Below are 24531 nucleotides of genomic sequence, written 5' to 3'. Positions count from 1 at the left end.
TGTAAACATCATCAATCAATCTAACAGTATTTTAGGGATACAAGTACAAAGGATGAAACAACCTCTACTCAAAGGAGCTTATGGTCTAATGGGGGAGACAAATACATATAGATGTGTATGTTTATATGCATCATAGGCAAAAAGTGAATACATACAAATATGTAGTAATTAGATATAAGGGTTATTATATAACTACTTAGTTAAAGCAGTAACAGCAGTTAGATAGCATATTGGATAGAGAGCACTGGAGCTGAAGTCAGGAAGTCCTAAGTTCAGATCTGGCCTCAGATGCTTACTAGCTCTGTAACCCTAGGCAAGTCATTTAACTTTTATTTGCCTTAGTTTACCTCAATGTTGAAACATTGTGGCACAATGGAAAGGGCCCTGGCTCTGGAGTCAGAGGATATGGGTTCATTTGACACTACCAGTGTGACATTGAGAAAATTAGCCTCCTTGTGTTTCAGTTTTCTCATTAGTAAAGTGAAGTCAGTTAGACTAGTTGACTTCTGAGGTGTCTTCTAGCTCCCAAATCCATGATTCAAGGATCTAATAGGTATGAATTTTGGAATCAAGCAGCTCAAAGTCTCTACAAGTTGCCAAGTTGGAAGAATCAGGTGAGGTTCCATGGATCTTATATTGGCCAGCAGATATTTGCTAGGGCCTGTAACAATCAATCTAGTTTCTAAAGGGCCCTAAACTAGTTAGGCAATCAATAAATATTTATTAAGTGCCTACTATATGCCAGGCACTGTATCAAGTGTTGTGTGTACAAAAGGGGGCAAAAGACAGATCCTAGCCTCAAGGACCTTACAATCTAATTGGAGAGACAACAAGGAAACAAATATGTACACACAAGCTATATACAGGAAAAATAGGAAATAATTAAAAGTGGGAAAGCACTGGAATTAAGAGCAGTTAGGAAAGGTTTCTTATAAAAGATGGGATTTTAGTTGGAACTTGAAGGAAGCTGTGGAAGCTGTTAGGTTGAAATGAGGAGAAAGAACATTCCAAGCATGGAATGCCTGGAGGGAAAGGTGGAGTGTCTTATTTGAGGAACAGTAAGAATACTATGGTCACTGGATCGCAAGAGTACATGGAAAGAAGTAAGGTGTAAGAATCCTGGAAACCTGGGGGTGAGGAGGTAGGGGGCTAGGTCATGAATGGCTTTGAACACCAAACAGAGGTTTTTATATTTGATCCTTTGTATACAAAGGAGTCACTGGAGTGTATAGAGTAGGAGAGTTGGAATGACTAAGGCTAAAGGCAATTCCTATCAGAGGTACAGGAGGTGAACTTGGAGGAGGGCGTGTTTTAATGGAAATACCTTACTGGCTATCTGGTGTCTGCGGAGTCCTGAAATTTATTGTACTGAGACAAATAGGAAAAAATGGCTGCTAGGTCGTAGACTTAGACTGGGAAGTATATATTATGTTGGGAAACAAACATTGGAGAAGGCCAGAGAGTTGACCATTTGTTGGTTCATTCTCCATTTGGTCTTTTTATGGTTGCTATTGGTATTACTTGCTTTACCTCTTCCTAAGCAGCAGGAAATATGTTTCAGGTAGTGGGAGAGATACAACTGAGGGACAGGGACCTTCTATTAAATCACTGTAGTCGTTCTGTTAATTTAGGGCAGTAAGCAAACCTGGGGAAAGGAAAGGAAAATTTTGGCATTGTGACTGCACAGAAGAAGGAAGAAACCCAGCTGCTTGAGGTGACCTGGCTTATGAGTCCTGAGCTGTTCCAAAGGCATAAAGGCAACTTCCTTTTGGCCTAATTCTCTTGTCTTCTTCACTCAGCTGATTCTAGAAATGATAATTTCAGCTGTGCAAAAGAAACAATGTCATTGATGTCAGCAGTTTATATTTATGCCGTAATTACCATGTAGAAAAAGAATAATTATACATATATATGTACACATAGATATACATATCAGATATACATATCTGTGTGTGTCTAAATATTGGATTAGGTCAGTTTTGATGTTAGTTTCATCTTATTACAGCACTAACTTTTATCCATGTCTCTTCAGCATTCAATAGTTTAGTTCATATGGTTTGCCTGCTCATAGATTTAAAAAAAAAACGAGGCAACATTGCGTAGGACTAGAAACAATCAAAGGACCATTGTCTTTGCCCCCATTACATTTTCCTTTCTGCACCTTCTTCCCTTTCTCTTTCTTACCCCTTCTTTATCACTTTGGGTCATTGGCAATAGGACCTGATATTTCAGGTCTGCTCTGATTTAAATCAACCTAGACACGAATTCAAATGGTTTGGTGGGGATGACCAAATAGCTAGTTATATTTTATTTTTTGTGGGTTAGAAGTAAGTCACTTGCTTAGGGAGCCAAAGCAGCTATTTGGGGCTAATAGATTACTATTTAGTGCTGTGTAGCAGAGAATAGATCCCATTATTTGGACGTGCTTCTTGGCCATAAATATTGCCATTGTTTTGCAAATACACAGCATATACGCAACACCCATACTCACAGACTTCGATTGGAGTGACAAGCGGGAAACAGCATTTATCTCTTACTCTCAGAAAATAGGACTCCCTACTATGAGAGGGAAATAGACTTGGACTTGAATATTGAAAATCTGAGTTCAAGTGCCCACTTTACCATTGACCATGGAAAAGTTTCTAAACCTTTCTGTACTCACTGCTTCAGTTAAAAATGAGAGAATTGCATTAAACAATCTATATGGTCCCTTCTACCTCTTTAATTATTCATGTAAAAGGCAGTGACCCTAGGCAAGTCCCATCATTTTCCCCAGAATCAGTTTCCTAATCGGCAAAAAGGGGGATCATAACAGTATCTACCTCACATGGTTGTTGGGAGGATCAGATGAGGGTAATATGTCTCATCAAATGAGATTGAAATCAAATTTCACATGTGTGAAATGCTTTGCAAACTTTAAAGCGCTATATGAATAAGATTATAAATGAATAGATAAAATACAAATAAACAAAATAAAGTATCCTATGAATACAATTGTAGCAGATGCACTCGTGAGAAAATTCCCTTTCTCAATTCAGTACCTTCTCTGTAGTTTATGGTCTTATGGAATTTTTCTTTCTTTCTTTCTTTCCTTCTTTCCTTCTTTCTCTTTTTTTTTTTTTTTTTTTTCTTCTTTCTTTTTCTTCTTTCTTTCTTCTTTCTTTCTTTCTTTCTTTCTTTCTTTCTTTCTTTCTTTCTTTCTTTCTTTCTTCTTTCTTTCTTTCTTTCTTTCTTTCTTTCTTTCTTTCTTTCCTTCCTTTCCTTCCTTCCTTCCTTCCTTCCTTCCTTCCTTCCTCCTTCTTCTTTCTTTCTTCTTTCTTTCTTTCTTTCTTTCTTTCTTTCTCTTTCTTTCTTTCTTTCTTCTTTCTTTCTTTCTTTCTTTCTTTCTTTCTTTCTTTCTTTCTTTCTTTCTTTCTTTCTTTCTTTTTTTTTATTGGCAGTCTCAGTTAAGTGACTTGCCCAGAGATATGCAGCTGTCTAAGGCAGATTTTGAACTCAGCAAATCCTCCTGACTTCAAGGTCAGTGCTCTATCCACTGTGCCACCTAGCTGCCCCTCTTACAGAGTTTCTAAATCACTTACAATTTAAGTGACTCATCCCAGGTCAAACAGCTTGTCTGAATCAGAGTGAGGACTTGAAACCAGGTCTTCCTGTCTGGCTCTCTATCCACCATGCCAAGATGCTCTTCTTATTTGAAGCTTCAAGAGGGAATGTCCTTTCTTCCTCTCCCATTCCCTTCTCTCAGTGCCTTTCTAAATTAGTTTTGAGGAAAGACTGATAAATGGGAAAAGACAATGAAGTTTATTCTACTTGGGGCAGACTGTGCCTTGTACATAGTAGGCACCTGATAAATGTTTTTTGATTGATTGGTTTTCTCTAAACTCCTAGAGGCATAAATTGTCTTTCCCCACCAAGTCAACCTATCCAGGGAACCAAAATAAAACCAAACCAAAGATAAGGAGTTATCCTATAAGGCAGTGGGAGAGGCAACGATCTGCTTTATTGGAGTGACTCCTACATGTTTGCTATACCACACATTATAGCTTTTATCATTCCTACTATGTGTAAAATAACGAATGTTTACCTATTTGAAATGATTCCTTAGAGAAAGCAAGGATTATCTATTTGGTTAAATTTATTCTAAGAAAAACTTGAACTTAATTTAAGAATTAAAGAGAAGTTTAACATGCTACATACATTGCTAATGAAGTGTGAAAGAGAAAAAAAGGAGTCATTGGACTGGTGCTTTTGATGATGGAATTTGCTCTTTGGTGGCTGGAGTTGTGCAGTTAACCTGGGTGAGATCTGGCATGTGAAAAGTGACATAAAAAGGATATGGATAGCCAGAAAGGGAGGTGGGCCAGTCCAGTAGGGAGAGTGAGGGAACTCTGAAGGAAGGAGATACGGCATGGTTGGGTGGGTGTTGTATGGGAGATTTGTGAAAAGGCACAGAGAAGAATCACCCAGGATGAGAAGTTATATGTATGGGTCGCAATTTGCACCACTGATTAGAATAACTATATTGATGAGATTAAATTTGTGTTGAAATATTTAGGTGGAGGATCAATGATCAGTTAGCTAAATAAGTTAGAGTGAGTGGATGAAGAGACTAGGGGTATGACTTTGAGCTTTATTTGGATTATTTAATTTTGTTCTTTTTCTATGATCATTGAGTATTTCTAGCCTGACCAGCCATGTCACACATTATTGGTCCCCCTGGTTACAAGGGAGATCATCTGAGGAAGTGGAAATGAATCAGTTACCATGGTGATGTCAAGCTGGGGTTGCATAGCCTTGGAATGTGGTAGGGTTAGGTTAGGATAGGGAAACAGGATGGGAAACTTGCTCAAAAATTAAAAAAAATGTGAGCAAACTATAGTGATTTAGTGTAACAAAGTGAAATTCCTCCCTCTTCTGTTGGGGAGTCATGCAAAATGTGTGCTGGGTCAGGAAAACTGACTCTTTACAAGTGATGTGTACCTCAGATTGGTTTTATTTTAGAGTAACCTTATTGCTTTGTTCTAGTCTCTGAGAAATGAGCAAGAATATTCAGTTGAAGGGCAAAGCACTTGAAGTTTTTTATTGGTACTTAACATTCTGGTTTCATTTCAAGGTTATGCCATCAATTGGTTTGCATTTTCTTGAATTTAGGGCTGATTGATATTGCTTAACTCAGAAACATTAGACTCTGGTGGCACTTGGGTTATTTTTTTTTAAAGTTTGGAATAATATATTTTGGAACCACATATATTTTGAAGAGCCCTCATTCCATTCTTTCTTGGGGTTTGACAAAACACCTCCCAATGAGGGGAAAATAAATCACTTGATCTTTCAAAAGCTTGTATATGACTGACAAAGCACCATGGGTGTCCCAGCCCTCACCAGGCTCAGGGATACAAGCAATATGTCAAAGGCAAATCAGGACTGGAGATAGAGGAGGAGTGAGCTGAATCTTAAGCAGTCTTAAACAAAGGCACCAATTCCTGCCTGGATAATGTATATTGAGAATAACAGGACAAACCTTCTTAACTGTGATAAGGGTTGGTATAAAGGTCACCTTTGGAACATAGCTTTGGGAGGATTGCTCTCTTTGTTTTCAATGAGGTTGGCATAAGTATTATTCTTTTTGTTTTTCGTTTTTAAATTCAATGTTGATCACGTAGTAATCTTTCCAGGGGCGGGTGCAGGACTGGTTTTTGACTGATGTCAAGATTTCATTGGCTTTTCATAAGAAGAGTTTAACTAGAGAATCACTCAGCAATACTTTGATCCCTGTTGGCCATATTCAAACATCAGCTATCGCAATGATTTGATGCGGTCTGTTTTGCAAATGACTTTGGTATTTCCCATATCACTGTTAAATAAGTAAGTTTAGGAATGGGATGACCTTGGTCAACTATATGATGCTTAATTTTAAGGATTTCTAGGTGACCTCAGATTCAAATCAAATCCTTAGGCAACAGAGAGATCATTTTGTCCCTGTTGATTATTACTCATAACATGAAAAGCTGATTTTTATTTTAGATACACTATCAAATAAATTTATTTCTCTTTTGATGAAGAGAGACTGCTTTGAAGGTATCCTGGGCTGTGGTTCCAAAAAGCCAGGCTCATGCTTTTCAGCAAATGTTTAGCAGTGTTCAGCTCAGACATGGTAATTAAGTCCAGAGTAGCTGAGTCAGAAATGAATGGGACTCGCAGTTATTGTGATTGCCATCTGGTTGTTATGGTGAGGCGCTTCCAAAATATGATTTTTGAAAATCTTCTTTTGATGAAATTATGACCATAAAAGTTTTTCCCCCCTTAGGAAATTTTAGAATGCTTACAAAGAGAAGACTTATGAGATGATATGGCATGAGAAGGTAGAAAATATGAGTCAAGATTGTATCAGATGGAAAGGTAATGAATAAACTTCCTTATGAATGAATGAATGAATGCATGTTGATGAGATTAGGGTCAAAACATCCCAGGATGTATGGGCAATGCTTACAGCATCACATGATAATGAATGAATGGGGAAAATCAACAAAAGAATCAAGACAGTCAACATGAAATAATCACTGAAGGCTGCTGTGGAAACTTGACACACATTGGAAAAGTGGAATAAATTTGCTCTGAAACCTAAGGCTTTGTACTTTTTCCATGGGGCAAAAGGGTAGAGGAGAGTAAGAGAAATTTATTTATTCCTCATTAAATTCAGTTCTTTAGTCAATTGGATTCTCTCATGTCTATCTGTTGTCCTTCAGGTATTGATACTTTCTCCCATTCCACTTTTATTTCGAGACCCGAGTCTTCTTTAAATTCTTCAACAATTCCATCTAGCAGACACTTGTCTAGCTCCTATCATGTACAAGGAATTATGTTGGCTGCTGAGAATGTTTCCATTTTACCTCCCCTATTAGAATGTGAGTTGCTTGTGGATAGGGGCTGTTTTCACTTTTCTTTTGTGTTTGTCCCCTGTTCTTAGCACAATGCCTAGTGCGTATCAGCTAACAGGAAAAAAGTGAAGTAATCCTTCCCTTTGAGGAGTTTATATTTACTGAGGTTGGCAGCAGGGAGACACAACATGTGCATGGATAAATCAATTTCATAAGTACATACTAAGTAATAGTAAGCTAACAACTGAGGGGGTTCAAAAGAGACCTCACAAAGAAAGTGGTCTGTGAATTATGCTTTAAAGAAAGCGAGAGATTCTGTGAGGGAGAAATGACAGAGAATATATTCCATACACAGAGGACCACCTGTTTAAAGGCAGTAAGATTTTTTTTTGTCCGAGTCCCAGATTCTTCTTTTGTTCAAGTTCCAAATTACTCTCCTCAATGCTACAAGAACCCTGACATGGTGGCTAACCTGGATTTTGGCCAAGGAATTTTCCTGAATTGGACTTGTGGCTCATAGTCCAGAGAAGATATAAGGCAGCCCCTCTTTAGTCCTTTGTTCAATTCCTCTTCATGTCTCTTTAATCCAATTCTAAAAAACAAACAAACAAAAGAACTTGGAATTTTTGGCAATCATTACCTCTTACCTTCAGTTTTCTTCTCCTTCTTCCTTCCCCTCCGGCCAGCCCATTTGGCTATTAAGGAATGTTGCCAGCCTGTTTGGCTTTCAAAGAGCTCATGTGCAAACATCTCTATCTTTTGTCCTCCCTATAAACATTTGTGTAGACAAACATATTTGAAGACCAATCATTCTTCAACTATTCCAACTCCAGTCAGGGGTAATCTCAGTTTTGATGGTATAGATTCTGATCACCCCACCTACCCCCAAACATGGATTCCCATATAAACAGTAAAGGTCATCAGTACAATAGTATGATATGATTTTACACAAAGGGCTTCATTACCAAATGTATGACAAAATGCTTTTCATCAGGCAGTAACTAATTATCTCAGATGTTTCTCTTTATATGCAGAAGATGAAACTAGAGAGTTTGAGAAAACTACAATTTCAGTGATGTGGCCATTCCTCTCATTCTTGTGACATTCACCTCCCTTGCACATTCTCCAGCATTATAGAGGCCGTATTACTTCCTTTCTTCTTTTAGAAATTATGATGGATATCAGTTGACAAAATGAGTAATACCACCAAGTCTCTAATTCCAGATGCTTTTAAAGGATGTTTAACGTGGCACACATTAAAACCAGACTGGTCATCAAGAAGATGGTTGGTATTTTAAAAATTTATTTCATATGTCTGGAAAAAAAATCTATTGGTACATTGCTTTTTCTACTCCAACAGAATATAATTGCCTTATTAAATGATAATGCTGCCACACAAGGGATATCTTTATAAAAGGATGGAGGCAGCATTATGTCAGACCTAACAGATAAGAAAGATGACTTGATACCTGACCCAAATCCCTTGGCAGAAGAAACATGTAGAACAAGGCTGAGCATCCATTGCCAAAGCACAGTAGAGAATTGAAGTCATTAGGATCAATGCATCATAGTAGATAACAAGCTGACCACGAGTCAATATAGTAATATAGGGGGAAAAAAATGAAAGTTTTCATTCACTCATTTTCAATGAGTTGTGAGATTTTGTTGTTGGCAAGAATGCATAAAAATAGTAGGAATATAGAACAAAGAAATTAGGACAAATTTCGCTGACCCATCCTAATCCTTCAGGTTTTGTTCCAAGTTTATTTGCAAGCAACTCTGAGCATTATGGGATATAAAAGTAATATGGCTATCATGGAGACATGCTGTTCTTTTGCAGTTTTGTTAAGAGGATGCCATGGGATATGACAAGGATTGAAAAGAATTTTCCAGCCCTAAGTCATATGTGATACTGGAATCAGTGAGTACTAACCCAACAAGAAGAGTTAACTTCAAAAGAGAGATTTTAAAATGCCTAGGCATTTCTCAAGCTAACTGGCTGAGTGCCTGGTTGGGAGGGGGAGGTGCTTGAATGATCAAAGAACTAAAGACTCGTGGGTATCAAGTTAAACAGCTGGCAGATCTCTCCCTTTGAAGATGCATAGTAGTTGAAGACGAGCACATGGTAGAAAGCGGAGACAACAGTAGCAACAGTGGAAAAGCAATAGCAGCAGTGAGCAGTAGAAAGGACAGAGTATCAGAAGATCCCACCTCTGTTGAGAACTTAACTTGCCTGATGATATTACTAGGGAAAATTGACCATTATGGCTGTGAATTACCCAAGAACATGTGTTCTTGTTACATATTATACTGACACAGTATACTATCAAGTGTATTTCTAGATCATGCATATGCTCTGTGTGTGTGTGTTTTTTTTTTACTTTCCCACTTGTGTTACAGGACAGTATAGGCTTGCATCCATGGGGGAAATCTCTCTGTCATGTATCTTGGAGGATTGTTTAGTTAAGTATACTTTTAAATTGATGTGTCCCCTTCTTTGGCTGGTAAAAGAAATATCACAGAGGCTCAGGAGATAGAGTTTTGAATGAATACTTAACCTCGGTTCACAATGTGCTTCAAATCTGGAGTGCCATTGAGGCAAGTGTGGCATAAATTACACATTCAATAAACATTTAATAAGCACAATGTTTTTGGTCTATACCTGTAATTTTTTCATTATAAGGAGATAAGGAAAATCCCTCTACCAATGTAGGTGAAAAACTTCTACACAACTTCTGTTTTTGAAGAGTTGCCCCAGGTCACGTAGTATAAGTCAGAGCTGGGGCTTTAGCGCAGGTCTTCTTGACTCCGAAGCTGGCTATCTATCCACTACATGATGCTGAAAAGTACAATATATTCCATTAAATTCCTACTTCAATACTTTGTTTTGGTACGATGCTATCCCTACATTCTTGAAGGATTTGCCAGAGGATAATAAGCTCTGGGAGGTACTGATGTTTATTCATTCATTCATTCATTCAATAATAATTTACACACTGCCTCCTTGGTACAGAGCACTACGCCAGAGACTGGAGACTGACAGAGTTTGGATAAGATTCAGTCCCTGCCATCATAGAATCTACAGTCTAGTTATGGGGATAGATACAAACACAGGCAAGTAGAATGAATACTAAGTGCATAAGAGAATGATAAGTACAATACTGAGGCTTTGTATAAGCATCTTAAAATGGACATGATGATGGATTATGTGTCTGTCATCTGAGGGCTAGATTAGTTAGTTTGAAAAAGGCTCATTTTGAGAGGGTTGGCTACCTACCAGTCCATGAATTGTTTAGCAAATCATAAAGACCACGTATTAATGTGTAGAGTGGTGCAATCTGTATCAGTAGAGAAAGTATTCCACATAGGTGACATCATAGATTCTTGAGGTATGAAAACAAGCCTGTTTAGTGATTCTTGCTCAGTGTTGAAGCTAATACTGAGATAAGGGAAGGGAAGGGAGAGAAGGGAACAAGTAGTTATTAAGCACCAACAGTCCAGGAACTGTGCTAACTACTTAACACATATCTCATTTGATCTTCAGAACAGCTCTGGGAAGTAGGTACTATTATGATCCTCATTTTGCAGTTGAGAAACCTGAGACAGACAGTGGTTAAATGGCTTCCCCAGGGTCACACAGCCAGTATGTGCTGGAGGACAGATTTGAATTCAGATCTTCCTGACTCCAGGACCAGTACTCTCTCCACTTTGCCACCTAACTGCCTTGGACCTTGCCCTCAAGGAGCCAAGAATCTCACAAGGATAATAAAATATGTACACCATTGAGTATAATGGAGTATATAAAGTACATTATGATAAATGTGTAAGAAGCAATACAAATTCTATGAGACTAACGAAGTGAAAGATTATTTTAACTGAAGGGATCAAGGAAGGCTTCATGGAAGAGAGAGCATTTGAGCTGAATCTTAACATGGGAGATAAAGAGGCTATAGTTTCAGGGGGGAGTATGATAAAGGGAGAGAGGCAGCTAATCTTGAGACCTGTGGCGAAAACCAGTTTGTCTGAAATATAGCAAATATCTTTTTCATTCTCTGTAGAGAAGTAGTGGGAGATGAGGCCAAAAATTTTTTAAAAAGTAAGTTGGAGTCACATTTTGGAAGTTGTTGAATACCTGAATTAAGAATTTAGATTTTATTCAGTGGGCAGTGAGGAGTTATTGATGATTTTTTAGCAGTATAGTGATACGTTAGGATCTGTGCATTGGAAAGATTATTGCAACAAGAGAAGTAAAGACAGCTTTTATGAGGCTTTTGTGTTAGTCCTTGTAAAAAGTGGCAAGTACCTGAATTAGGACAATGGCAATGAGAATGGTAGAAAGGAGAGGGAAGAGAGCTATATAATAGTCCTAAAACTGATGACTGATTATTTGTAGAATGAGAGAGAGTAAGGGGTAACAAAAGATGAATGAGATTGAGTTTGAGTGGTTGGGAAAATGATGGTACCAGCAAGAGTGATAGGGAAGTAAAAAGGAACATGTTTGTTTTACTGGCAGCTCTGTCTCAACATGCACAAAACAGAACTTAACATCTTTTTCCTTAGGCTTATCCTTCATCCAAGCTTTCCTGCTTCTTTCAAGGGCACTACTGTATTCCCAGGCATCTAGGTTTATAATCTTGGAGTCATCTTTGACCAGTCCCTTTCCTTATCACTCTACCACCATTCCACATCCAATCTGTTGCTAAATCTTGTCAATTAGAGCTCCACAACATCTCTCATATCTATTCCTTTCTCTGTCTACTCACGTGACCACTACTCTAGCTCAGGTTCTCATGCCCTCTCACCTGGAATATGTATCATAGTAGTTCTAATAAATCTCATTGCTCTTTGATTTCCTGTACTCCAATTCATCTTCCACACATCTATCAAAATGGTTCAGTTCTGACCACATTTCTTCCTTGCTCAAAAAACCTTCAGTGGCTTTCTTTAAGGCCCTTCACCATGTGACTCCAACCTACCATTCCAGACTTGTTTTTCACTTACTCTTCTTCATGTATTCTACATGTCAGCAAGAAGTGATGCCTAGCTATTTCCTGAATCAAACATTCCATCTCCTACTTCTGAGAATTTGTATAAGCCATTCCCTCATTCCTGGAATGTACTCCTTCCTCATCTTTTCCTGAAGTATCGTTATCTTTTTTCAGGGCTCAGCAAAGTACCACATTCTAAGTGAAGTCTTCCCTTACTCTTCCCTTCCCCCATACACATATCTCCATTCTTAAATTACATTAATATACTTTTTAAAATGTAGTGCTCAGAACTGAACACAATACACTAGGTGTGTTCTGATCAGCACCAAGGAAAGTAAGACTGCTGCATCCTCTCCCTCCCCCTGGCTTTTTTTTTCTCCTGGCACCAACCTATCTTTCCAACCTCATTATTCATGATTCCTAATTGTGTGCTCTGTGGTCCAACTAAACTGACATTCTCTCTCTTCCTGAAACTTGGCACTCCATCTACCATCTCTGTGCATTCGCACTATCCTCCATGCAAGAAATATACTCCCTACTCATCTCTGCCTCATAGAATCATTTATTTCCTTCAAGAGTCAGATCAGACACCAACTTCTACATGAAGCCCTTCCTGATCTCCAAGTACTAGGGTCCTTCTAATGAGGTCTAGAAGTTTAGGGGTGCTGGAACCCCAAGATTGCGATGCGGGCTCTGCCTGAATGAATTCAACTCAAATCTTCTTCTAGCCAGATAAAAAGTGTATTAGAGATAAATCATACAGGCCTGAACATTAGTAATGCCCATGGTTGCCAGCGGGCATGAGAAAGTCTCAGCCTTTTGGGCATGAGAGAGTCTCAGCATTTGAATGGGGGCCAGGGTGGATCTTATATACACTAAAGTAACTTTGGGTGGCCAGGGAAGCGGGCTGGGGAAAGGGTCTAGGTGAGAATTCTGATTGGAAGGTCTGAGAGATTGAATAGACAATGGGAATAGATAATAAAGGGAACTGGAAAGTAGAAGTTTGAAAGGCATCTGCATAAGATCAAAAGGTGGGGCTAGGGCTTTCAAAGGGAGATAAGGAGAGTTGATAAGGAACTGTTTGAGACCTGAGTAAGGGTTTTCTGGGGCCCATAGACAAAAGGGAGCCAGATTCCCTTTGGGGCAAAGAGCAGAAGATCTTGGCTTGGGCCCACACCCCATCACTCCCTTCCAAACTATCTTGTATTTAACTCTATAACATTTATTTTGTATTTATTCTTTTTTGTTGTTTAGTCATTTCAGTCATGTTTTGGCTCTGTGACCCCATTTAGTATTTCCTTAGTGAAGATACTGGAGTAGTTTGCCAACTGAAGCAAACAGGGTTAAGAGACTTGCCCAGGGTCACACAAAAACTGCCTGAGGCCAGATATGAACTCAGGAAGATGAGTCTTCTGCCTCTAGGTCTGGCACTCTGTCTGCTGCACCACCTAGGTGCCCCATGTATTCACTCTATGTTGTTATTATTGTAGTTTGTCTTTCATTCTTGAAGAGGACCATGGAATCAGCAAGGTGATGTCATAACTTGCAAGTGAATTGGATTTAAGTAAGGCAGGGCTGTGCAAAGTCATTAGCCTTACTCTGTCCTCCAGAGCTGTCTGGGTCAAGGGGTAAGATATAAATCAGGATGACTGGAAATGGCCCCATTTTGCAGTGGGACACCTTGATCTTTTTAAGGGAAGGTCTTTCCCAGGTCTCAGTTTGACTGAGGCAATACCCATTAAGTGATTAAGGCTCTCATTGATTGGCCAACAATGGGTCCCAGACCAAGCCTCACTAAATGGTCATTGTCTGGGCCCTGATGGCTCAGAATGAATGTAAATGGCAATTGTTTCTCTTTTGGCCAGAAACACTGAGCATCTTCTCTTCCCAGATTGATTTTTTTTTGACTAGGTAAAAGAGGCCCTTCTTTGCCTCATTCTCTATATACAATCTTATTTATGTACAGAATATGTATGTATATATATAAGAATATATATGAGTATATGTATAGTTGCTATTGTCATATATGTGTGCATATACATTATGTATATGAATGTGTGTGTGTGTGTGTGTGTGTGTGTGTGTGTGTGTGTATGCATTCTCTCCTCTTATAAAATGTAAGATTCTTGGAAGCAGGTGTTATTTCTTTTTCTTTTTTGTGTGTATCTTTGTATTCCTAGTACTTGAGTGTCTGGCATATATTAAGCTTTCCTACTGGTTGATTGAATAAATGAGAGTCTATGTTGAGGGGCAAAGAAGGAAGAAAAATCAGAAATAGAGGAGGAAATGGAGAAAATAGAGATTGAAGTATAGTAATAAAATGTAAAATCAGACATTTAGAACATGGAGATTATGTAGCAATCCTTCATTCATAGCCAATACATCTGAGACCCTTGCTAATATAATAACTGATTTCTCAGAGTTGCACAGTAAAAAATTGTTTCAAAAATTGTAGTTTTCTTTTAATGAGTCATTGAGGCATGAAGATGACTCGGTTCACAGAGCAGAAGAAAAGCTCTGAAAAGTCCTTGGAAGCTGGAATGTTCAATTAGTTAACAAGTATTTATCAAGTGCCTACTGCATGCCAGGCATTGTGCTAGGCTTGGAATATGATACAAATACAATGAATAAAACTATCCCTACTCACAAAACTGTTTTCTGTGGTCCAGCCTAGCTAAATTTAGGGAGGTCCATCACTTGGTTAGTTCTGGGGTGATAAGTTTTATAGTTCCAATAATTCTTAAAAACCATTTCTTAAGACTGTTGTTAGAGTGCAATATGCATCACTGGAGATAGTAACACACAAAAGAACTTGTGAATCCTTGACATATGAACATGTTGAACAGCTTACAAAAAATTCTTCAGAAGGCAGATGATGATTTAATAGTAAGAAAAGAAGACTTATTGGGAAATTTCAAATGAATTAAGATTATTCATCATTTTAAAGAGAAGGCAGAGAGGGAACAGTTAAATGATGGCCTTCAACTGTATGAAAGGTTCTTAACTCAAAGGAAGGTAATCTGTTTTTTCTATATCTCCTGAAGAGAACAGAAAAAAGATTTAGGGATTAAGTTTAAGTATAAGGAAGGAATATCTAATATATCATGTAACAGATTTAGGATTAAAATACATCAATAGAGAAATGATGTACTGAAACCAATGATACAAAATTTAACAGAAACCTTAAGTTTAATATAGCTTAATATCAAGTTTAATAGAAACATGAAGTCTCACATTTAGGTTTTTAAAAATCCATTATATAAGTACAAAATCAGGGAGCTCTGGCTTAAAAACAACTCATAGAAAGCAGAGCCTGTCTGTACATTTACTGTCCAGTAGAATGAGGATTGAATTTGAAGTCAGAATACCTGAATTCAAATCCTATCTCTGTGACTTACTGTCTTTGGGACCTTGGATCATATAGCTAACATGTATATAGCATTTTCAGATTTATAAAGCTATACACATACACACACACACACACACACACACACACACACACACACACACACATCCTCATTTGATCCTTATTCATCCTTATTACAACCCTGTAGATAGTGTTATTAGTACCCCCATTTAGATATGAGAAAACTAAGGCTAAAAAAAGTGACCTCACCAGTAACTCGCAGCTAGTAAGTGAGTCAAGATCTTCGTGGGTCCAAGTCTAGTGCTGTGTGCTCTACTCCACTTAGTTGATTCAGCTGGCAAAATGACCTTTGAGATTCTTTTTAGCTCATATGAAAAGACCTGGGAATTTTAGTTGACCACACACTCAGTAGATGTCTGTAGAAAAGGCTCATTAGAACTAACAATAGGAACCATCCTGAGGCTCCAGGGTAGGGTACAGAGAGGAAGATAACATAATGAATAAGTTTGGTGAAATAATACTCAGGGAAAGCTACATGAAGAACCAAATGCCAATTAGTGGATCCTATTGTCCCTGTGACAAACAAGACAATGCTCCACCTTACAGATGGTGAAGGTGCATCCAGGATAGGTTCTTACCTATTACAATCATTGGAAGAGTTAGCCTGAAACCCATTCCCGAGATGCCTCAGATACAGGTGAGCTTAGCTGGCTAAAATTTTCAGTCTTGCTGAGACAGAGTTATTTCAGACTAGGAAATTTGTGTGATTTACATGCAGATAGACAATGCCCACAAAACTGTTCAAGCTAAGGAGTTCATGTCCTTCGGTATTTATCATCCCTCCCCAAAATGGCCCGTTGTACCCTTTTTAGTGTCTCGCTCTGAAGCCAACTATGTCTACTGGCAGGAGCATGTAACCCTGTCTCTATGTTCTTGGAAGGCAGGTTCCTTTCATTAGTAACCCTGCTAGTCTGGGTCTTCCCATGGATAGTGGGAAAGGAATAGAAAGCCAGGCTCAGGTAAGCTTGCTAGTCATAGGAACTGGACCCAGATTAGTTTGATCAAATCCTTATCTGAAAGGAAGGCTCCAAGCCTGCACTTGTCTTAGTTCTCAAGGAAAGGTGATAGCACTTCCTCAGAAACAACCGACAAGAGGATACTACTGACAAAGACGATATAGGATGCGCTAACAGAATTGTAGCATCTGGGACAAGGGAGATAATATTTGCGCTGTGAGGCATGATGGGAAAAATTACATCCAGGAGAAGGTCATAAGTGCCTAAGACTTGATTGTCACATTGAGTAGGCAGTGGCCATGGGGGAGGAACAAGTAATGGAGAACCCACATATGTATAATTTTCCTGGATAGGTCCAGGCTTACTCAGAGAGTGGAGAGAAAAGCACTGGAAGGCCACCATAGAGTTCACCCTGAGCTGCCTATCAAACTTCCGGCCTATAGTAGTAGCTGAAGCTTTCCATGGTGTAAATCTAACAGCACTTGCTGGGCTGCAACACTACAACCAAGATCTTTTTGATAAGGTAATAGAAATGGTTGTGGGATTGAAACAGATATCCATAGTTTATGACTAGAGATTAACTAAAGAAAAAGGACTCACGCCAATCCTGAGGAATCCATATGTGGCATGTGCCAGAGGAATAAAAGTAATTCAGATGAAGTAAAATCATTGAGTTGGGATTTTTTTGCTGCCAATGTCACAGTGGGCTTGATCGAAGAAATCAAGCAAATCACTCCACTCCATTTAGAGTGATACCTAAACAAGGTGCTCATCTGTCTCAATAGATCAATCAATCAATCAGAGATGCTGGATTAAGTACATAAAAGTCCTTGAAGGAATTAGAGTGCCATGGATAGGTTGACCAGAAGATTGGATTGACTGAGAAAACATGGACAAGTCTTGGGTTATCTATAAAAAAAAAAGATCAGTTCAGAGCCCAAACTATTCTATCATCTAACAAAGGAAAGGTTGGTATGAACAGGAGCCAGAATACAGTTATTTTATCAAAATCTCTGAAGAAGAATGGCTTGAGCATGGATGGTAGGGAGCACTTCAGTTTGATCTTTAGCCTAGGGAGCCTGGGGCCTCAACGCAACATGTGGCCCTCTAGGTCCCCACGTGTGGCCCTTTTATTTGGATTCAAGGGCTGCACTTGAGGACCTAGAGGGCTTCTACATTGCAGATCCTTGGCCCCAGGCCTTCTCCCGCTTGTTGTTAATGTTCTCTGTCTTTCACTCATCACGTTAGGGAGGTGATGCCTTGACAAGCAAGTGAGTTGGATCTAAGTGAGGGAGGGCTGTGCAAAGTCACCTGTTTCTTTTTTCCCCTGGAGCCATCTGGGTCCAGTGGCCAGATATAGATCAGGATGACTGGAGATGGCCCAGAAAGCAATGGGAGACCTTGGCTTTTTTAATCTAAGGTCTTTCCCAGATCTCAGTTTGACTGAGGCAATACCCATTCAGTGATTAAGGCTAAGTAAGAAATGAGGCAAAGAATTGGCCTCTTTTCCTAGTTAAAAGAAAAATCAATCTGGGAGGGAAAGAGCCTTTCTGGTCAAAAAAGAAACAATTGCTATTTACATTCACTCTAAACCATCAGAACCCAAAGAATGACCAAGTAAGGCTTGGGCTGGGACCTACTGTTGGCCAATCAATGAGAGAGCTAGATTGATTTGGGTTAAGTCTAAATCTGAAAAGAAATCCAAATATTCTTATCAGACCTTAGTAAATATTTTCTAACTGCTAATTAATCCAGGTTCTCTAACTGATATCAACTTACAATCATGTCAGGAAGCATACTGGGGGGGGCATGAAAGCTTTAGGCCTAGAAAAGACAATTTTCAGCCCCTCAGGCTGGATCCCTGAAGGGAGATACATCCAGTCTTGCTCTAATGACCAGACTTCACAATGCACGTGGAATTCAGTATAGTAGCCTCAGCCCATGTGCTACAGAAGTAGACATTTTAGATTAAAGTATGGGCATTCCTATATTCCCATGTGTTCATACGTAGATTATGAATTTGTAGATAAGTTAAACAATGGTAAGCAAAACCCTTCTATTTTCAGTTTCCTTGTAAAAACTATGTGGGTTTGTTTTTCATAACTGTGGCAAGAAGAGCAAATTTAGTTCATATAACATGGATTTTCATAGTATTTGTCATTTATGGCCTCCTAGAACAATATAGCCACTGGAATGTGCTGGCCAGCCACATGCTTTATTTGTGCACCATGGTATACAAATTACTAAGTTCCAGGTTAGTCTCTGCCTACTTTAAAACTTCTATAGGTTGTCTGAGACCTTGTTTGCTCTTACTCTGACCTCTTTTCTCCCCACAGATTCAGACCTAGATGCTTGGATCATAGGCTTTGTGGGTGATTCATTTCCTTACCCTAGTTTCCTAATGTATCCTTCCTTGGACTAAATGGAGCTGTCCCATCCTAACCCCCAAAACTCGGGATCTCAATCTCAAAAGTGCTCCCTATCTTCTCTGTCTTTGTCCTACAGGGGAGGAAAAGTTTATGTGTAAGTTATTTGTACATGATGCTATATCAGGACTCCTAATTTTCTTCTAGAACTCTATAGAAATTTTTTTTAAAGTAACTTGGGCATCCCAGTCCCTTTGTCTTTATAAACATTAAGCATTAATTTGCAAGTAAGAAAAAAATACTATATATATATATATATATATATATATATATATATCTCACATATATATTTTACATGTATATGTAAATGCATACATACATACATATGTTTGTATATACATACATACATGTGCATGTGTATTTATCTCCTTTGATCCTCACAACAACTGCAGGGGTAGATGCCATTATGATTCTGTTTTCACAGATGTTTTTGTTGTTGAGTCTTTTCAGTGATGTCCAATTCTTTGCTACTCTTTTGGGGGTTTTCTTGGCAAAGATACTTTTGCCATTTCCTTCTTTAGCTCATTTTATGGATGAGGAAACTGAAGCAAACAGGGTTAAGTGACTTGCCTAGAACCACACAGCTAATAAGTGTCTGAGGCCAGATTTGAACTCATTAAGATGAATCTTCCTGTTTCTAAGCCCAGTGCTCTATCCACTGCACCATCTAACTGCCCCCTTTCACAGATGAGGAAACTGAAATTGAGAGAATTTAAGTGACTTGACCAAGGTCACTAGTAAGTGTTGGTGAGTAGGATTTGAATTCAGGTCTCCCTAAGTCTGAGTCTAGCACCCTATATACAACCAAGTTGTCTGAAAGTTATGGGGAGATATGTTTCAATTCAAATGAAGAAAAATAAGATCATTCTAATAATTACAGCTGTCCAACAATATAATGAGCTGTCTTGAACAAGGAATGTATTCAGTCACCTAACTGTTGTGGATATTGTAGGCCAAGGGTTTTTAATTTGGGTCCATAAATCATTTATTTCAGGAACCCCATCAACTTGAGTGGGAAAAGTTACATCTTTATTTTAATTAAATTTTGGTTTTCTCTGTAAGCCTATGTGTTTTGTTAATTAATTAATTTATTTTTAGTTTTTAACATTCACTTCTGCAAGATTTTGAGTTCCAAATTTTCTCCCCATCTTGTCCCTCCCCCAACCCCAAGATGAATATTGAATTATGAATCCCTTTCTCCTAATCTGCCCTCTCTTCCATCTCTCTCGCCCTTTCTCTTATGTCCTTCCCCTTCAATTTTCCTGCAGGGCAGGATAGGTTTCTATACCCTATTTCCTGTATATCTGATTTCCCAGTTGCATGTGAAAAAAATTTTTTTTAAACTTTTGTTTTTAAAATTTTTCGTTCCAAATTTTCTCCCTTCCTCCCTCCCCACTCACTCTTATTGAGAAGGCAAGTAACTCGATACAGGTTATACATCTGTAGTCATGTAAAATACTTCCGTAGTAGTCATGTTGTGAAAAACTAAGTATATTTCCCTTTATTCTATCCTGCCCCACATTTATTCTATTCTCTCTTTTGGCCCTGTCCCTCCTTAGAAGTGTTTGCTTCTGACTACCCCCTCCCCCAATCTACCCTCCCCTCTATCATCCTCCTGCTCTCTTGTCCCCTTTCCCCTCCTATTTTCCATAGGGTAAGAGAGATTTCCATACCCAACTGAGTGTGTATGTTATTTTCTCCTTCAGCCAAATCCAATGAGAATAAGATTCACTCATTTCCTCTCACCTTCCCCCATTTCCCCTCCACTGTAAAAGTCTTTTCTTGTCTGTTTTATGTGAGATAATTTACCTTATTCTACCTCTCCCTTTCTCCTTCTCCCAGTATAATCCTTTCTCACCCATTGATTTTATTCTCCAGATATCACCCCTTCATCTTCAACTCACCCTGTGCCCTCTACCTACCTATCTATCTCTCTATCTATCTATCTACGAATAAATAATTTTTTTCCCTCCAACTACTCTAATATTGACAAACGACTCATGAGTTTACAAATATCATCTTTCCATGCAGAATGTAAACAGTTCAACCTTAATAAGTCTCTTATGATTTCTCTTTCTGTTTACCTCTTCAGGTTTCTCTTGAGTCTTGTGTCTGAAAGTCAAATTTTCTATTTAGCTCTGGTCTTTTCATCAAGAGTGCTTGAAAGTCTTCTATTTCACTGAATATCCATTTTTTCCCCTGAAGAATTATGCTCAGTTTTGCTGGGTAGGTGGTTCTTGGTTGTAATTCTATCTCCTTTGCCCTGTGGAATATTATATTCCAAGCACAGTGGTCCTTTAATGTAGAAGCTGCTAAATTTTGTGTTATCTTGATTTCATTTCCACAATACTTGAATTGTTTATTTCTGGCTGCTTGCAATATTTTCTCTTTGACCTGGAAACGCTGGAATTTGGCTACAATATTCCTAGGAGTTTTCCTTTAGGGATCTCTTTCAGGACATGATCGGTGGATTCTTTCAATTTCTATTTTGCCCTCTGGTTCTAAAATATCAGGGCAGTTTTCCTTGATAATTTCTTGAAAGATGATATCTAGGCTCTTTTTTTGATCATGGCTTTCAGATAGTCCAATAATTTTAAAAATTATCTCTCCTGGATCCATTTTCCAAGTCAGTTGTTTTTCCAATGAGATATTTCACATTGTTTTCTATTTTTTCATTCTTTTGAATTTGTTTTACAGTGTCTTGATTTCTCATAAAGTCACTAGCTTCCAATTGTTCCATTCTAATTTTTAAGGAAGTATTTTCTTCAGTAAGCTTTTGGACTTCCTTTTCCATTTGGCTGAATTTGCTATTTAGGGCATTCTTCTCCTCATTGGCTTTTTAGACCTCTTTTGCCATTTGGGTTAGGCTATTTTTTAAGGTGTTATTTTCTTCAGTATTTTTTTGGGTCTCCTTTAGCAAGCTGTTGATTTGTTTTTCATGATTTCTTGCATCAGTCTCAGTTTTTCCTCTACTTCTCTTACTTGCTTCTCAAAATCCTTTTTGAACTCTTCCATGGCCTGGGACCACTTCATATTTTACTTGGAGGCTTTGGATGTAGGAGCTTTTGCTTCATGTCTTCTTCTGGTTGTATATTTTGATCTTTGTTACCAAAGAAAGTTTCTATGGTCTGATTCTTTTTGCGCTGCTTGCTCATGATCCCAGCCAATTACTTGAGTCATAAACTCTTCGTTAAAGTAGGAGTCTGCTTCCAGTGTGGAGAATGTACTGTCCCAAACTTCAGGGGTTTTGTGCAGGTGTTTTCAGAGATACTTGTAGGGACCTGAAAATTTTCAGTTCTTCCAAGGTGCTATGATCAAGGGCAAGGTGTTTACTTCTTTCCTGTCCTGTGCTCTGCTTTGTGAGTGACCACAAGCACTCTTTTCTGTCTTGGAACCGTGAGGAGGATTCTATCTCCATAGCCACTATAATCTTCACCATGCCAGCACTCCTCCTTGCCCCAGGACTGCCACCCAGAACTGTGACCCAGATCCAAGCATGGACAAAGCAAGAAAATTCTGCCTCAGGACCAGCAACAAGATCCCTGCAATCCACCTCTGATCAGCCACTCAATTCCCCCTCAGTCTATGGGCTGGAAGCTCAGGAGGCAGCCCCCAGCTGAGCTTGGGAATGGGGCTGGGACTCCATGCTTCTCTCTCACCACAGACACAGACTTTTCCTATTCATCTTCTAAGTTGTCTTTGGCATTCATGGGTTAAGAAGTCTGGAAACTGCCACAACTGCCTGTGATTCAGGTTTGCTGAGGCTTGCTCACCCACACTGAACTGTGCTCCTCTCACTGCCTTGCACAATATACCTTTCAGATAAACCATCCAGGTTGTCTTGAGCTGGAAATTTGTTTTGCTCTGTCTTTTTGTGGGTTCTGCTGCTTTAGAATTTGTTTAGAGACATTTTTTACAGGTATTTGGAGGGGTTTGGGGGAGAGCTAAAGCGAGTCACTGCTTTTTTTTTTATCCATTTAAAAACATTATTATAAGAAATAGTCCATAGATTTCAATAGACTGCCAAAGGGGTCCATCACACACACACACACACACACACACACACAAGAACCATTCTTGCAGAAGGTTTTCCTCCATTATAAGAAGAATTTCATTAAATGGCATCTAAAATATTTCTGACTCTAGGTGTCTACAAATATCAGATATTAACCAACATATGAGAAAAGTATTAGGTTGGTAGGGAAGTAGTGGGACAAGTGACATGAAAACTTGCCCCAAGTATATGATAGCTTTGTCTAGACCTATGGCTGACTTCAATGGAATTTGCAGAATTGCTCCAATTCTCTTGACCAGTGGTATCAAATTGAAATCCGGCATCCTCAGCAGCAAGCTTGATACCTCTCCTCTTGACTTTACCACAGAATCTTATATCTGTGAATGTTAACAGATCAGAGTCCCCTGAAGGTCTATTGTTGTGGTTTATTATGAAGTAGCAGTGACTTTCATTCTCCAAAGATTTATTAGTAGATTACAAGACCATAATGATGCGTTATTTGTCTAGGAGATTGGCCACCAGGTGATGAGTTATTCTGGCCAAAGTAACTCCTTCAGCTCTCTACCCAAGCCATCATGATAATAATAGCTGACTTTTCTAGACCACTTTTGTGCTTACAACATGCACTGCAGGTATTAACATCATTTGATAATCACAATGATCCCGTGAAATAAATGCTATGATTTTCCCATGAAGAAACTGAAGTTCGGGGAAGTTAAGTGATTAACTAAAAGTCCAACAAGTAATAAATATCTAAGGCCAGATTTGAACTTAAGTCACCCAGCTTGCATCCAGAACTTCCAGAACACCACGGAAGGGTTATAGTTGATATTGGTAAAGGGTGTAGCCACACAGATGAAAAGATAATCTTTTGAAGGACAGATCACAGAGAACTTGTAAGACTAACTTTTCCTTCATTTTTTTCTTCCTCTTTCTAGCTTAAAATTTTTTTTGAATATCAGAGAAGAATGAAGGGAAAAATCTTCTTTGAAGAGAAAGCATATAAAGAAACTAAAAAGAGTCATTGTACACAGCTTTATAGGAGGAGGCTGCTATTGAATATAGGCTCAAAATTTCAAAATAATTTGTGGATATCACACAACTCACATACTATTTCAATCTGTACCTATTTTGCAGGTCACTTCTGAAATCTAGCAGCCTGACCAAAAAAAAATCACAAATACCACACAATATCCAGTAGCAACCCTAGACAAAATTGTGAAGCAGACACAAAGTGTGTTTTTGGTGGCCTTCCTGTACTATTAGCACCTCTCTTTTCACTTCCAGGACCTGTGCCTTTTCAGAAATTTGTCAGTTCTTCCCAAGTGTCAGGATATCTGTGCAAGTACCACAGTGTTGATGCACTGAAATAAATGGTCTGAAGAAACTCATTACTTCCCAGACCCTGCTGTATCTTCTCTCGCTTGGGTCAACTGACTGTTTATCTTCTGCACTCACAAGGAACAAGCTGGTCTTAACACTTTCTACACTTGAATCTCTGCCTTCTTGGTTATAGTTTTAGTACAAGGCTATATTTGAGATGATCTGCTTTGGACTTTATCAGGGGATCTCCGGGTTTGAAGAAACTTTAGAAACCATTCGGCAAATCCATACTTAACCAAAAATCCCTCTTTGACATTCCAAAAAATGGCCATTCAGCCTCTGCTTGAAGACCTTTAGAAAGGGGCACTCACTATTCCCAAGGCAGACTATCCCACTTTTGAATAGTTTTAATGACTAAGTTTATCATTATATCAAATTTAAATCTGTCATCATGTGGCCTTTTTTGTTTTTTTTTTTTTTTTGAGCTTCCACATCTTGCTCCTGGCTCTGCTATCTAT

The sequence above is a fragment of the Phascolarctos cinereus genome, unplaced genomic scaffold (genome assembly GCF_003287225.1).
Source record: "Phascolarctos cinereus isolate Bilbo 61053 unplaced genomic scaffold, phaCin_HiC Scaffold_9;HRSCAF=440, whole genome shotgun sequence".
NCBI lineage: Eukaryota > Metazoa > Chordata > Mammalia > Diprotodontia > Phascolarctidae > Phascolarctos > Phascolarctos cinereus.
Note: the sequence above shows the minus strand (reverse complement) of the source record.